Here is a 17618-nt window from a genome sequence, read left to right on the forward strand (position 1 = left end):
CATTGGAGACTTTGTTGTTACTGTGTCTGGCATATCGAATACGTCACGGGGAGCTTGCCAGGCTCTGCCGTGCGGGCGAGATACTCTCGGTAGCTTGTTGGGCTCTCCGAGAGGGGTGGAGGAATCGAACTCGGGTCGGCCATGTTGGCTGCGTGCAAGGCAAACGCCCTACTGCTGTGGCGCAATCTGTTAGCACGTGGTACCTTACAACATATGTTCTCTTTTCCTCCATTCTGGTATTGTGCTATTGTCATGTATTCTACTTCTACAGACATGACAATACATCCCATGATCATGTTTGTTTAACCAATAATATTTTGAATATTTTATATACTAAGACTAAAATTAATATACATACAATTTCCTCCTATCCAAAGAACTTCTTTAATATCACTTCCACTGAGGTTATGCTGGAGTGTGGTGAGTTTTCAAAACACACAGACTGAGAGACTCGAGCACTAGGAATCTGTTTCTCACAGTTCTGGAGGCTCGGAAGTACAACAACAAGGTGTCAACTTATTTGCATATTTTTGGCGAGAGTTTTCTTGATGACATGCAAACAGTCACTTCTCCCCACGTCCTGTTCTCTCTTTCTCCTTGTCTACAACACTAATCCTAACACAGGGTCGTCATCCTAATGATCCTCACTAAATCTAAACTAAATCTAAATCTAAACACTTCACTAAATCTAAACACCTTCTAAGATCATCACATTGGGGAGTAAGCTTTCAAGTCGGTGAGCTTGGGATGCTGGGGATAGAACCAGGTCAATGGCATGCAAGGCAAGTGACCTGCTCCTTCTATTATTGCTCTGATGTTCCCTTTGATGCTTCCTTTGAACACTTTTATTATAATGTGTCCTGATGTATTTATCTTCTTGGCTGTGGCTTTTGAGCTTCTTGGATGGGTCATTTATAGTTTCATAAAATTTGGAAATATTTCTATCACTATTTCTTATAATGTCTTTGTCAAACATTTTATCTCTTCTCCTCTTTGAGGGGTGGGGGCAGGGCTGGGGGCTAGACAACCTGAAATGAATTATCCCACAACTCACAGATGCTCTGCTCATTTTTTGTATGTGTGGTCTTTATTTCACTCCGCATTTCATTTTGTAGTTTTCATTGGTAAGATTTCAAATTCACTAATCTTTTCTTCTGCAATATCTAATCTGTCACTGTTTTCCATTAGCATAATATTCATCTCAGACATGGCGATGCTTAACTCTGAAAGTTCAATTTGAGTCTTTTTAAATCTTCCATATCTCTACTGATGATAGTAAATGATCCCTCTGACTTCATGAACATTTAGACTACAGTAATAATTTAATTTTCAATGCTCTTGCCTGTTAATTCTAACACCTGTTTCAGTTCTGTTTCAATTGATTTGTATTTGTGTTCACTATGAGTCACTTTTCTGCTTTTGTGCATGCCTGGAAACTTTTCACTGGATATTAGACACTGTGAATTTTATCTTGTTGAACACCTGATATTTCTGTATTCCTGTGAATATTCTTAAGCTTTATTCTAAGACATAGTTGAGATATAGAAAACAGTTTGCTTCTCAGGGTTTTTTTTTGATAGTTGTTAGGAGGGAACAGTGGAATTTAGTCTAGGGCATGTTGTTCTCCACTACTCAATCAAGACTCTTCTGAATATCATTCACCCTTGACCCTTTCTTTACTCAATACCCCTCACTGTTTCCTTATACATGGGTGTTAATGAATATGATGCAGAATATTCACTGTACTTCTGCTGATCAGAGGAGTTCACAACAATGCAACTCAGCTCCTTGCATTCTTACACTAGTTCTTAGTATCTCCAGACTATGAGGTCATCTCTTCAACTGAGGAGTTAGTCAGGGTCTTTGGTTCTGTGTCACTGCCTTAAAATTCAAAATATCAAACTGGGCTCATTTATTTTCCTTTTCTTGGAGATCAGTGCCCTTTGTTGCCTAACATTTGATATCTTGACAGTCAGTACTTCATTTATTCATTCTTGAGAACTACTCCTGGTGCTCAGAGGCTATTCCTAGAAAAATGCTCAGGGATCATTATTGGTGGTGCTCAGAGAACTAAGAATTGTCAGGGACCAAACCTGGTACATTTTTATAGTGGTTTTTGGTGGGAGGAAAAATCTTGTACCTGTTGTTCCACATGGTCTGCATGCAAGGTCCTGGATTTATTATTTCTATTATAGTTATATCCAGTACTATACAAATAGTAGCTAATCATATTCAAAACATTTTCTGTACTATAAATAGTAGGCTATGATACCTAATTAAGAAAAAAATGTTCCTACAAAGAATTTTTGGTTCTTTGGTAGTGTAGTAAAAGAGTGAGCATATGCAAGTTTTATTGTCTGGAATCATTTTTCATGCAACAAAAAAAGCATTCTAAATGACACAACTCAGCTATGATGAACGTAAGTCATGGGATAAGATTGAACTGTCTGTTACTAGTTAATTGCTGCTAAATCATTACCTAGTAAAAAGACAACTATTTTTTATGCTACCTTCTTTTCCTTGAAATGTTTTTAGGATTTCCTCATCTCCCGGGCAGTGTCCAAAGTTTAATGTATTTTCTCCATTTTTAGTTCTAAAATTATACATTGTTCATATTACATTGTTTTCTCTATTAGCCTGGTGAGACTGAGGGTTTTTTCCTTTTAAGCCACAACAGCATCCTATGTAGCAGACAGCACTCAAAACTGGGTGAAATAATTACCGTTCTACATGTAGACAGTGCACTTAATTTTAAGAAGCAGGAGATTTATAAGAGACACCTCATTTTTAAAATGCATTTGTGTGTAAATTGTATTAATGGACTTCTACCAAGAATTGAGAGGCTTATGTGGAGAATTCAGAGTCATAGATTTTACAGAAACACGTGAAACAAAATCAAAAGAGAAGTAAAAGTTAAGTCAATGGAAAATGGACTGGACCAGTAATCCAGGACTTCTAGTTTACCTCTGACTGAGTTTTTGGAGTTGGGTAGATGACCTTTTTCTTTTCTTTTTATGTGCCCAAGCATGAAGCAGCTTTGGTCACCAACTCAGACATCAAGATAGGATCAACAAAGTACCATCTGCTTTTCTCCCAACTAATGTAAGAGCAATACCACCAATGAAGTGTTTCTTTGCCACTACTAGGGGTTTAAATCACCGCACTTCTTCTGGACCTGGTTTCATGTTTGCAAAATGAAAAGCCTGGACTGAAAAATCATCAATTTCTTAAAATTCTGTAATTTCCTGAGGTTTATTTTCTTCTAAAAGAAACACGCCTCATTGATCAGAAGATGGATACTGTCATTTAATTTTTATTGTTTTAAAAACTTTTTAATTTAATCACTGGGAGCTAGACCCTTACAAAGCTGTACATAATTGGATTTCAGTCATACAGTGTACCAACACCCGTCCCTCCACCAATGTACATTTCCCAGCACCAGTGTCCCCAGGTTCCCTCCTATCACCCCCGACTCCGACTCCCTCAGGGGGCATTGCAATTTGCAATGCTGATACTGAAAGGTTATCAAGAAGAATATCCTTTTACCTACTTTTAACCCTCAGATTTTATCCAGCGTCATCATTCTCAGCTATTGTTGTCATAGTGGTCTCTTCTCTATCTTACCTACCCTCAACCCTACACATGCTTGTAGTTAGTTCCAACCACTGACCAGTCCTCCTAGTCCCTGTTTTTCCTGGTCATAGGTATTGTCTTCTACTAGGATACTGTCATTTTAATTGAGAGTCACCACTTTCCTTGCCACTAGAAACACCTTTTAATGAACTCTTTGTGATTGCTGATATTGCTCTGCTTGGCAAAACTACCCCTGTAACAGGAATGACTCTAACAACAAATGTAAGAAACCAAATCTGTGTGAGTAGGAACTAGGACCTGGCCCCTGGTCCCAGATCTGTCCAAATTAAGATCTGTCTGTCTGGATAGTTCATATCGTGTCTTTCAGAAAATGGAGGGGGACAAGTCCCCTTGAAGTGAAATTACCTGTAGGAAATGGGGAAACCAGACCTACGTGAGCACTGAGGCACAACTAGGTGGAACTGATGCTGTCAGCACCTTTAGTCCTGGATGTCTTAATCCCGATATCTGTTCCCAGAACCATGACTGAGCATGGGAGTATAAACTAATGTGCCACTATGTGAAGCTCCACAGAGGCTGAGCCTGTGATCCCAAGTGGGTACTAAGCCAGCACTGAACAGATATCAGACCCACTAGGCAGGAGCAGCCACCAACAGTGGGCAAGCCAAAGCAGTGGAGAGGGTCTCAGCTCCCAGCTCAAAGTCAAGATGGTCCCTTTTTGGATCAAAGATACTTGGAGGTGAGGTTTAAAAAAAGACTCCAGGAGAGATAGGATGGTGGATAGGGGCCTTGCCTTGCATGAGGCATCACTATGGTCCCTAAGCACTGCCAGAAATGATTTCTGAGCAGAGCCAGAAGTAATCCCTAAGCACAGCTCGGTGTAGCCCAAGAACCAAGTCAAAACCAAGAAAAAATTCCATATCCTCTAATAGAGCATGTTGGTTGGGGAGGAGGCATAACAATAACCTTGAATCAATGATGCAGGTTTTAAGAGTGAACTGATTCAACCTGGAGTCTCTGCTGTTTTTTTTTTTTTAACTGAATCATCCAGAGAATTCTGGAAGACATTCAATGTGTTCTAGCTCTATCAAATTCTCTGTTGTTAAATAGTAACCTGAAGGAAGATTTTCTGGATTTTATTACATTGTTCCCAAATATTTTTTTCTTCATGACTTATCAGTACTAATTATCTTCTTGATCTTTGCATTTCTATCGTATCTGACCATGTTCTTCTCTGTCAAACCCTCTTCAAGCTTAGTGGAACATAACATTTCTTCTTTTCGAAATCAGCCCTTTCCTCAGGTACTACCTCAAGTTATTGCAAATGCTCTTCTTGGATCTCCTTCTTTTGTGCTTGTTTTTGATTGACAAAACCCAACACAAATCCTGTGTCTCCAACCATGCTTTATGATCCACTGTTTTCTTTTAAAAATTTGGTTAACTAATATTCGTCAAAAAACAGACTCTCAATGCAACAGATCCTGAAATCTCTAGCAGAACCCATGAGATCTAAGAATGAAACACTTTGTAGTGAGTTACCAAGCCCAGAATAGCATGCAGGAGGAGGCTGACAGCCAGTCTTCACACTAAGCATTAGACAATGTGTTAAAGTGTGTAGACATTAGCTGAAATGAGAGTATAAGGAAGCTTTCCAAAGGTTCAGATTTAGGTTTTGGCTGGATCTCTTTCTTCTTTCTGTAGGCCAAAAACCCCAGCTGCACATGTACAAACATACATACCCCAATCATCTTATCATATGGTTCAGCAGTAAAAGTTAATTACTATTATTTTATCATAGTATGCGCATCCTCTTAAAAAACTCCCAAGACCACAACTCTTATCACTCAAAAGATAAGGTATTAATGAATGCAGAATCACTTAATAACTCATCCATTCACTGCTCATTGTTTGGTCATATTAAAAAAAGTCTAATACTTCTGAAAGTAGAAATTTAAAAAACTAAGAAGAAAAAAAAGAAATCCACTAAAAAAAGAAAAAGACCCATAGTGGGAAATATGAAAAGCTGCAATTCACAAAAAAGAAGGATGTTAAGTTTTTCAGACAACCTGTCACACCTAGAGTGTTTCAGATGAAGAGAAATAAATATGCTTCACAGGTAATGAAAAAAGACCAAATTATGAGCCATTTCACTTGAAATTCCAACCACATTTCCCTTAGAAACAGTGCATTAAGTAAATACTTCTGTGAATCAAACACTAAATTATTTAGTAATTGCTGAGTAAATTCCTGCTCTTATCAAGCATGCTTTAAGAAAAGTTATTTACTATGAAATCTTAAGGGTTAGTTTCCATAAGAGAAATTTTAGAGAGCATAGGGCCAGTAAAATCACTAACTTATTATTTCTGGATTGGAAACACTTTTCAACCTCATAGAGGCTCAAACTTCTTACTTAAAGCGAAAGCAATCCAATTTCAGTATTTTCTAAGGGCCTGTCACTTAATGTCTCTAATGCCTTTGATAGCTAAAGGAAGGCCCTGACACAGAACAGCTAAAATGTTTCGTGTTCCTTATTTACTCAAACACTCCATCTGCGTGTGTACTACTTAGTGCCAAGGGAACTGAAATTTAAGGTTGTCGTTAGGAGGAAGCACTTGCAATTGTATCATCAAATCCATAATAGCTCTGAATGGTTTTTAGACTTCAATAAAAACTTCCATTTCCCTTGACCTTTCAGGAGGAAGTTCAAGCTACTGACATGGTTTTCAACAATGGTTTTTATGGCACACTTCAAAAATATTTTTAAAAATTAGGGAAGAAGATGGAGAGTTAAGGCACTTGCCTTGCATGTGGTTGACTGGTTCAATCCCTGTCACTGCATATGGTGGTTCCCCCCCCCCCCCCCCCAAGCACTGCCAGGAGTAATCCCTGGATATAGTGTTGAGAAGTAAGCCCTGAACCTCATAGGATATGGCTCCAAACATATAATACACACCGAAATTAAGAAAAGTAATAATAATCTTAATTGGGGGGGGGCGGACTTTTGTTTTTGTTTCATTTATTCTTTCAAAAAGATAAAAAATTAAACAAAAGCAAATGCGCCAAAATAAAAACTAACCTCCCCCTCCCCAATTGCTGGTAATAAAGTATTGACAACCACTAATGCTTCTGTATTTAAATTCAAACTGCAGTCAGGCAGGGGGAGATAGAAGAGATGGAGAGAGAAGAAGCATTAAGATGCCAGTGGCAGACCGTATGTATTAGCCTACAGATAATGATCAAAGACATATGATGCATCCGACAAACCAGAGAGCATTAGAAAGTTTGACAATAAATCAATGTGAAGATGGATAGCAACGGGGCTCATACAATGATGGCAAGTTTCATCTCTGGAAAACAGTCCGGCATTGCTTAGTCAAACTAAGGATATAATACATAGCTTATGATCAAGTACAGAGGCTATAACCTAGGAACATTCCCGCACATTTGAAACAGGAATTCTGGTCTAGTCTTCACTGCAGCATGGATTAGAATAACTCCTCATGGAAAACAACACAGGATCTGCCAGCAGTAGAATGAATAAACTGCAGAATGTCCATGTATTAAAATAATGGAAGAATACAAAGCTAATCAAAGCCACCAGAACCACACAGATGAATACTGAAAGTTAATAACGAATACTGGGCCAGGAAAGCAAAGCCAAAGAATAACATACAATCAAATTCCATTTATTTCAAATCCCCAAACGTGCAAAGATTAAGTATCTGAGAGGCATATATGTAGGAGAAAAAAAATATTAAAGAAAAGCCTGAGAACAGAGGCTCCTTTTATGAGTTGAGAACTGTCACTGCAGAGATGGAGGGGTCTCAGGGGTGTCATCATGACTATTGCTTGACATTGGTGATAGGTCGAGACATATTCACTTTATGCTAAATTATACATTTGCCTTAAGTACTTTTCTATACCTACATTGTATGTAATAAGAAAACCCTACAGATACCCTCAAATTAAGAACTGCAGGAAAGAGTCAGGAACTCAAGTTACCTGCCCGAAACACCTACTCATAATAATAACAACACATCTGTAATACTAATCAAAATCATATAATACAAACTATCAAGGTCCTAAGAGTGGATTCAGGGTTTCAAATAAAAATACCACCATACCTTCTAGCCTACCATTAAAAAATTATTTAATGAATCATCATAAATTACAAGGTTCCGAAATTATTCATGATTGAGTTTCAGGCGTACTATGTTCCACATCCATCCTTTTACCAGTGTCCCCTTCTTTCCTCCAATGTCCCCAGTTTCCCTTCCACTTTCCAGCCTGCTTCTATGGCAGACATTTTCTCTTTTTACTAGACTACAATTTAAGGTTAAGAAGGGTCCTTGTGGAGTGAAGGTACAGTGGGAAGGCCTTGCATGCGGCCGACCCGGGTTCAATTCCCAGCATCCCATATGGTCCCCTGAGCACCACCAGGAATAATTCCTGAGTGCAAAGCAGGAGTAACCCCTGTGCATCACTGGATGTGACCCAAACAGAAAAAAAAGAAGGGTCCTTAACAGACATAGAATGAACGTACTCATTTGTGGCATATTAATATATATATATGTATATATATATATATATACACAAAAAAACCCCACCATCCACCCATTGTTTATTGATTTGCTTGAACGGGCCCAGTAGCGTCTCCATTTTGAGACTTGTTACTGTTTTTGGCATATTGAATATGTCATGGGTAGCTTGCCAGGCTTTGCTGTGTGGGTGAGATACTAGCTGGGCTCTCCGAAAGGGGCAGATGAATCGAATCCGGCTTGGCCTGGCTGGCTGCGTGCAAGGCAAACGCTCTACCGCTCTCTCTCTCTCTCTCTCTCTCTCTCTCTATACATATATATATATACATATATATATATATGTATATATATGTGACTAGTATCCAAGGTCAGTAGAAACAAGGATCAGGAGGACTGTTCAATGGTTGGAAGTTTGCCTACAAGTGGTAAGGGTGAAGGGTAGTTAGGATAGAGAAGGGACCACTACAACAAGGATAGTTGTAAATGATCATTCTGGACGACTTGAGTGCTGAAAACAGTGTAAAGAGACAAACATGATAATCTTTCAGTACTATAGTGCAAGCCATAATTTCAAATTTATTTTCTCTCTTATAAAAATACCAAATCAGATCAACATACTTCTACTTCCTTAACTGAATAAGGAAGAAATGAAGATGGGAGGAAGAATTTTCGTTATTAAAAGTTCCCCTCTTATCCATGGCAACCAAAAGAAAGGCTGAATCTTGGGTGAGTTTCTTAACAACAGAAGCTAGTGTTCACTGGGTCTGAACAGGCAAGTTCTCAGAAACTGTCTTGGGCATGTGGCTACGGAATCAAGGGGCTGTCCATCCCTCCTTCTAAGTCTCCACTCTTGAGGTCAGACCACCAGGTAGGGGTTGGGGAGGTAGTGATGACTTGGGTTTAAGAATGACCCAGTGTATATATTGTTGACTCAAGAAGTAGGCAGGACTGCATGCTGTGCAATCATTTGGTAAAAGGTACTCCACACCAGGTCATTCAAGATATACAATTACTGTTAGTGGAGGTTGGGTGATTGTGGGAGTATGAGGGGTACACCAGGGAAGAAGTGAAGAAAGAAAAGAAAGCATGGAACTAGGGATTCACAGACTTACATGTGCAACTTTGTGATCATTTACCTGGCTCCCCACCTTCTACATTTTGATGCCTGCTTCCGTACTTTTGTGGTAAATCACACCCCCTCACCCCTGGTCAAGGATGCAGTGAAAACCACTGTTTGTTCTTCTGGAAAAGATCCATTTTTACCCGGGGCAAGTTTTCTTTTCTGTCCTGTCACTTCCCGTTTGTCTCTGGCACTACTTTTCTGTATTTATGTTCCCCATTTACATTCATATTTCACACATCACTGGCTCCCATTAGCATTTGCTTCTTGCCTACTAGGAAAGGGAGGACAGAGAAAGCCAGTTCTTGTCTTTCTGGGGGAATCTGTGTGAAATCGTTCGAAGTGTCCCCCTCTCTCCCTTCCCAAGCCAGACAAATAGGAGCTTCAAGCTGCTAATATGTGAGAAGAGATGAGGAAGAATGATCAGGGGGCTCCTTGAGTGCCTGGAACCTACTGACTTTATCAAGGTTTGGTGAGGGAAAATGTCAGGGAGGGAAAGGGGAGGAGAAGGGTTAAAATGAAAAGAAGAAAAGATCCATTTGACTCAGAGCACTCTTCAGTCAGCCTGGATTCTATCAGCCGCCCTGCTCCATGGGGAAATCATTACAGAGAAATGACATGCAAAGTGTGCCATGCAGCCTCTGAGTCAAACCAGAGGGAGGAGGATGACTCAACGGATCATTTTACATTTTAATAGAAGGCGCTGCAGCTTAGCACCAAGTGCGCACCCCCCTCCCCAAATCTTCTCCACCGGGTGGGAGGGGAGTTCCCAGAACCTGACAGAGATTATTCTGTCTTCGAAGAGAACCAAGTCAAAACTCAACGGAGAATCACAGACGAAGAAAAGACAACAGAGTCAAAGGCAGAAGAAAGGAGGAGACTGCCAGTCTGCCTCATCCCGACGCATTGCTGTCAAACAGGAATCGCAGCTAGAGAGACTGAACATGGTCCTTAGTGGGCATCAAATCTGCAAGGTGTCATGGGGAGGGGAGAAAGGGTGGGTTCTGGGAAAGGGAGAGAGAGAGGGAAGGAGGAAAGAAAGAGGAAAAGGAGAGAGAAAAGAACATATTTATGTGTTGGGACTGGAGAGATAGTACACAAGTAGGGCATTTGCCTTGCACACAGCTGACCTGGGTTCAATCCCCAGCACAGCATATGGTCCCCTGAGCCCCACAGTAGGAGTGATGCCTGGGCACAGAGAGAGCCAGGAGGAAGTCCTGAGCACAGTCAACCGTAGTCCTCCCCCCCAAAAAAAAACAACCGCAGAAAATATTTAATTTTGGGGACTGGGGATGTGGCTTAGGCATTGCATGGATAAGGCCCTGGTTTAATCCCTAACACTGCAAAAAAAAAAAAAAAAACAACTGAGTGATACAGTGAAAAAAATCTTGTTTTTAAATTAGTCTCCAGTCCAAAGATCAAACAGGGGACTTTGCTGTGCAATCAGCTTACCCAGCAGGCCTCTAACAACGCTGTTTTGTGTGTCCATGTGAAATCAAAAAGCAATATTCGCAATGCCTTTGCAAGAAGCATATCTCCTGGGCTAGTGACTGGCCCATAGGTGCTAATTTACCAAAGGTCAATTCATGCAGAGCAGGATTAGGGCCCTAGAGACTGGATTGTCAAACCTAACTCACTCTCAGAGTGAGGTCGGGGAGGAAGATGGCACCTTCAGACATGCTTCTGAGACAAGAATCTGCGTGTACGTGGAGAGGATCTCGAGATGTGGATGGGTTCACCCGTGTATTGGCACCGTGTCTATCAGAGCTGGTCCTGCTCCTGAGAGGGGAGGCTGCTGCTGATGGGCAGGAAAGAGAACAGAAGCTAGTTTCTGCGACTTGGTAGAAAGATCTCTTTCACCAAAAGGTACCTGATGAAAGGAAACTCATTTCTTATACACAACCAGGCTTCTAGGACCACATGATTCTGTCCTGAGATTTCTGTGCTGGGTTGTGTCTGGGGGTGGATAACATTGCGTCAGTTTACTGATCACTTGGTAACTACAACAATCAAAACTCAGCACCCAGAAAGCATGGTTTCAATCCCCAGCTCTGCCTGGTTCTCTAAGCACTCCTGGGTGTGTCTCCCTAACCAAAAGAAAACAAATGAATGGACCAATCCCACTCCAAAGGTGGGTAGCATTGAACAGGGGCAGAGAAGTCCTTGGGCTCCGGGGTCATTCTGGAAGTGCTCTGGGATAGGTCTGTGATTCTGTGCTGGAGCCTGGACACCCTCCCTCCTGTTTTTCCATTGACACATGATGGAAATCATGGGCAAACACATTGGCCAGCAGTTCCTCAAATCCCACAGCAGGTAGTAAAAGTGCTTGGACCATCTGTGACCATAAAAGAGATCAAATAGAGCTGATGGAGCTGGAGTTTTACCGCGGAGGTGAATAGCTCCCTGGAGAGAACAGGAAAGGTGTGTCAGTGGAAAGACAGAAGGCAAAAGAATTGTTTGGAGCCTTCTGAGTCCTGCCCCATCCTTAGCAGCATCCCAGAATGAGGCTGACTGGACAGTGGGGACACAAGTGCTCCAGGACGCTGGGTGGACCTCTTAAAAGACAGACTCTGCTTCATGCTGCCATCATGACCACTCACACAGCCCGCCTGTACCCATGTCAGATGCCGAGTGTAGGTCACGGAGAAGAAGGATGATAGAAAAAAGAGACGATTTTCTAACACACTCACTGTAATAAGCCAAGATGGTCTGGCTGGGTCCAGGGGAGAAATTTCTCTTTCCAGATGCTCTAACTTTGGCAGGTGGGACTGGGGAAGCACAGAGGCATTGGCGATGATGATCAGGAAATATTTCTCAGTTCTCAGCACTTCCGTGGCTGTGCACTTGTACATGCTTCCATTTTTACACCAATCACTTCACAGAGGGGCTCCTATTTAGACCCTGCTCTTCCATTTCCAAGTTGTACAGCTCTGGGTACCTTGATTAGACTCACTAATCCTTGATCTTCTCATCTGAAAAAACTGCTATGTGAAGATGAAATGGGCCAAAGCAGTAAGGTACATAAAGATTTTTTTTTTTTACAGCAAGTGTTCCACAAATAAGATCTATTATTATGGAAAGAAAATAATTTTCTTTGTGCAATAGATAAATGAGTGATTCTGGATAGATTGAGAGTTTTTTCTTTTTTGTTTAAAGAATCCATTTATTTTATTTTTTTCTTTTTTTGGTCACACCCAGCAATGCTCAGGGGTTACTCCTGGCTTTGCACTCAGGAATTACTCCTGGCGGTGCTCAGGGGACCATATGGGATGCTGGGAATCGAACCCGAGTCAGCCGTGTGCAAGGCAAACACCCTACCCGCTGTGCTATCGCTCCGGCTTTGAGAGTTTTCCCTTTTTTCCCTATCGGCCGTGCCTGGACTTGTATGAGGAATGATTTCTCCTGCTTACATTTGACGAAATGTCTATTGCTTGGTTCCCCTGTCTCTAGATTTAGGAGAGTTCTGGGGCAAAAAATGAGACGCAGTGTATGTTCTGGTGTTTCCTGAACTCTGACCATAGATCCACTAGTGCTTTCTCTCTGCAACATCCCACAAAGAACATGAAGGTCAAATCCAGCAATGTCCCAAAGAGTCCTCTGAGAAGTGCCAAAGAATCTGCTTGCATGGGGAATTATCCTCACCGCCACTTGACTAATTCTACACATATCAAGAATGTCTGCTCTATGGGCACTTAACCCTGATATATTTCTCTTTCATGCCAAGAGAAGGCGTCTGGCAGATGGAGACTTGTATTGATTCTCGTCTAATGACATTTCTTAAAAGATTCTATCCCCTTATATTTGCTCAAAGTACGTGCTTTGAATAGTACCCCCTCCTCCTATAGGCTTCCCTGTCTTCTCTCTCTGCTGCCTTTTGCATATGCTCATACAAATCAGAATCAAGGCTCTGGGGCGAATTTGCCAGCACTTGATGCTGACTGCTCTGTTCCCCGGGACAAACCCAACGAAATAGTGTCAGGATTCCTCATCTGTAAGGCAGCTGTCATGAACAGAAAGCGACTTAGAGCACAAAGAGGGAAAGCTCTTGGAACAATTCCTGGTAGCAAACATATATTAGAGATTGTTGACGTGGTATCTGGAGAGTGGCATCCCGGCTGAGAATCCAGACTCACAAGTCAGCTTGTCCAGCTCTGAATCTTTTTTTTTTAATTTTTATTAGTAAAACACCATGAGGTACAGTTGTAGACTTACAAATTTTTGTGCTCGGGTTTTAGTTATACAATGATTGAGTACTCATCCCTCCATCAGTGCCCATTCTCCACCCACTCTAATCCCAGTATCCCTCCCACTTCCCATCCCCCCATCCCACCCTGCCTCTGTGGCAGGGCACTCCCTTTTGTTCTCTTTCTCCTTTTGGGTGTCCAGCTCTGAATCTTGACCCCTGGTCACTAGCTGCAAAATCTCTTTGGTAAGACAACTTATCCTTTGTGTGCTCTGGTTTCCCCACTTGTGTACATAGGGTATGAAGAAGCTCATCTTTCCAAAGGGCTGTGAGGACTGGAATGCGCTCTGCTTATTCATTCATTCACCAGAAAGTTTCTGGCAATACTTGGTTTTCTTCCTCAACTATACCAACGTTTGGCATTTCCTTTCATTCCAGATTGGGCTCAGTTTGTCCCCGGTTCACATCTGAACTATATGCACCTCCTGTACCTAGTTCTGCCTAACTCTTCCCAGCTACCTTCCTATCTTCTGGAATTACAAGAGCTCTCTAACTTCATGGATTTGAGAATTTGGGTTAACTAGAATGAGGCAAGAAATCTGCACTTCAAAACCCCATGGCAAATGACCTAAGACAGTTCTATAAACTGGACTCTCCACGCCACTTACCACTCCCCTCCCCCATTAAAAAAGTTTTTTTTTGATAACATGGGCAGCTATTGCAGATCTTCTGAGTTTCCTCATATAGAAAAGAAAGAGAAGATCAGTGTCCTAAGAGACTTTTCTGAGATTTAAATATGATGGCTCACACCTGACCACCTTTAGGTCTTCCCCTCATCCTCCCCCTGCCCACCCCCGCTACTCCCCAGGGTCACAGCAGGCTGTCAGTATTACCTCTGGGCAAGCAGCAGCCTCACAGTTACCTGGACGACACTTTAAGCCGCTGTATTATGTTCGAGATACCCTAGGAAGTCCCAAGTGATCCTCTAGTTAAGCCTCAACCCCAAGCTTCTGCTTGCACTCTGTTTTCCTTCCCCACCTTCTGTTACCCTTGTATCACTGAAATCCTCTCCAAACTTCCTGCACACATACCCAAACTCTCTGGAGCTGCCTATGCATCCTGGGCCACCTGTATGTCTGCCTTGGCTATCCATTCATCTGTAGATAACACTCTGAGCAATGCAAACATGAAAGTAGCAGACACTCAGACCTTCAAGGTGTGTCCAAAAGTGTCCAAAAGGATGGGAAACTCCAAAGAGGTTAAGAAAAGCTTCCAGTGAAGGAAAAGCAAACATGCGTCAGTCTCCTACGTGTTCTCCAGGTCCAAAATTTGGGGGCTTGATTATTCATGAACAGTGAGACATTTTCTCTGTTGGTGCTTCACCGTCTGGATCTTGTGAGCTGTTCTACACTGAAAAGACGTTTCTTGCTCATGCTTATAAAAGATGATTCTGATTCCCTCTCCACTAACCAGAATTCCCACTTTTCCCATTTTCCCATCTCAAACTTCCCTCTGGAGGGATCAATCATGTTATTCTGTTTCTGTGGCACCTTGGGCTGCAGGTCCTCAGGAACTGATGCACACAGGAGCCCTTTCCATCTGGAATTGATTCCTCAGGATGTTTTCAGAATATGACTGAGCTTGGCAAGACCATTGTTACCTGGGGCTATGCTGCTTTGGGGACCACGCCTGACTCTGGACGGCCTGGGAATGAGTTGGTAAGAGAGGGATCAGCAGGCTGGAACCCACCCTCAGATGCTAAAAGAACATGCTTTAATTTTATGCAAAGTGGTTAGATAACAAACTCCCCTTTAATAATGTATAATTTGGAATTGTAAGACATTAGAGTCACTGTGACCAAATGTAAAAAACAAACTAATCGCTTAACAACATCCTGGGAAAGTGGAGGTGTGTGCATACAGTCCTGTCCAGGAACAGGCCCTTATGCTGGTTTTCTGATCAGCTTAGAAAAATATTAATTAAAGAATAGCTCATGTGTGATAACCATTCCCTATTGCCATGGCTCCACAATTGTTTGGGAAGAAATTAGATGTTCACCTGTTAAAAAATTTCTTTTAAAACTTTTGTTGTTTTGTTTTAAAAAGGATCTCTTGAAACTAGAAGGGGGGAAAAGCAACACCTTCTTTAAAACATATCAAACAGAGTGGCCCAGCAGAAGTTCATGCACACAAAATGCCCAACTATATTTCTTTTCAATAGAACTCAGGCAGAGTGAAAGACATTCCTGGCTTCTGAGCTTTCACTGGTTACCTAGGTTGCAAAGGATACCAAAAGAAGCTCACACCAGGAATTCTTAGTGAGAATGCCAGTCAAGAAAAAGTTCATAATCCTTTCAGATTTTAAATTTTGTGTGTCTGTGAGGAGGAAAACCATTTAGTATTTTGGACAATTGGAAAAGAAGACCAGGCCAGACTGTGTCTGCTACACTATGGCTTTGCACTCATCAAAGGCAGAGGGAAGAGGTTTTGTTCTGGCTGCGGCTCCGTTATTCTTTGTCAAACAGTGGTCATATGAATACTGCTGGCTGTTTAATTAGAACAGAAAGGGACACACTTTTCTGGTGTCTCTCTTTGAGCACCAGAAAAGCATATTTAACTGAAGTTAGTGTATTAGCCTGATATTCATATCCAACATCTGATTACTTAAAATGGACCAGATTTGAAATCTATTAAGATCTCTTAATTATTTGTATGTGTTCACAGTTATTGCTTTTTTCAAAAGGAAGCATAGAAAGTTTAATGATTAATATACCAATTTCAAAAGCTTTTTCCTACAGATTGGACTAGACTCCATGGTCTTTATAGAATGATCATTATTTAGTTAATGAACTCAGCACACTGAATATTTCCCAGCCACCTGAAACACCCAAGTATTGTGTGAGTTTTTGGCCAATTAATTATCAATTACAACATCATAAAACATTAGCACAAAAATAGGAATAATGAAATTTAATTATACATTATTCTTCTGAGTTGCTGCAAATACTATACAAGACTGATTCTGATTAATAATTCATTCAGCAATAAAGTATCAGGAAAGATAATTATGCAGTGCCACAATTCTCACACTGATTTCCATAATTACAGATTACAACAGTGTTAGCAATTTAAAAGGTTAGAGAGCTGTGGTAATTTGCTATGTCACCCTCAGCTATATTAATGTCTCTCTTTGAGCACCAAAGATAATTGAAAATATAATAATGGACCAAATCAGATGGCTTGCCCATGTTCTCCTCACCTAAAACATCTCCAACCTGAGTATATTAGTAAAGTCAAGCCCTTGATAATTAGTCTTTTTGATTATTTAAGCAGACTCACCACTCACATTTCGTTTATAGGTAATGGAGGGGAGGAAATTTGTGAGGTATGCATGGACACTATGCAAACAAAGAAACATCTTCTACAAAAAAATACAACAAGGATATAATTATACTTGGTATGTATTTTTTTGGGGGCACAGCTATGAATTTATATGTGGCTATGTGCATAATCCTTACATGATTAGATCTGCCAAGTGACCCACATAACGGGAGTGGAGTCACTATCTTTGGTAATCCGGTACATGGTCGCAGATGAGGAGACACAAAGTTTATCCAATTACCCTCTCTGGGTCTTTTATGTATTGTGAAACACCAAACTACTCTTGCCTTTGAATTAGATTACTCTCTGAGAATGAAAACAGGCGCATCATCCTAGGATGATTTAGTCTGCTCTGCTTTCATTGCTTAGGAAAAAATGGCTAGCAACTTATGGCCTCTTCCCATAACCAGTATTTAAATAAAAATCCATCTGGAAGAAAAGCCCAAGTAAATAAGACATAGGGTTCTGCCTACAGAAAAAAAATCTCTTTCCTGCTCCTGTTGGTATATTTGGAAGATGAACACTGGCAGAGAGCATGGATATCCTTCTCTAAAATGTACTGGACTAAACTCATGTCCACTCGCACAGAGAAACATATGACCAAAACTCTCTGGCAGTAACATCTTAAGCCTCACTTAAACAAGTCTTAGCAGGATTCTGGGTGTCCTTGATAGACTGGGGCTTCCTCATTACAGAGTAGCCTTCCCCAACCTTTTCACACTTGCACACTCATCCGTGTCTTGCACACCAGCCCAAAGACCTGCAGTTAGAGCCAGGGTAGTAGACCTCTGGGTCCCAACCTT

At 41.2% G+C, this 17618-nt stretch overlaps 1 protein-coding gene and 1 pseudogene across 3 annotated transcripts in view; both read right to left on the reverse strand.

The window, feature by feature from the left end:
- The window catches only part of BACH2 (BTB domain and CNC homolog 2), a 398692-nt gene that overhangs the window by 95434 nt on the left and 285640 nt on the right, over nt 1-17618 (reverse strand). The window lies entirely within an intron of this gene.
- LOC130033894 (uncharacterized) lies at nt 3013-3151 on the reverse strand (annotated as a pseudogene).

This window comes from Sorex fumeus, unplaced genomic scaffold (genome assembly GCF_029834395.1).
Source record: "Sorex fumeus unplaced genomic scaffold, SorFum_2.1 ptg000054l, whole genome shotgun sequence".
In the NCBI taxonomy this organism is placed as follows: Eukaryota; Metazoa; Chordata; class Mammalia; order Eulipotyphla; family Soricidae; genus Sorex; species Sorex fumeus.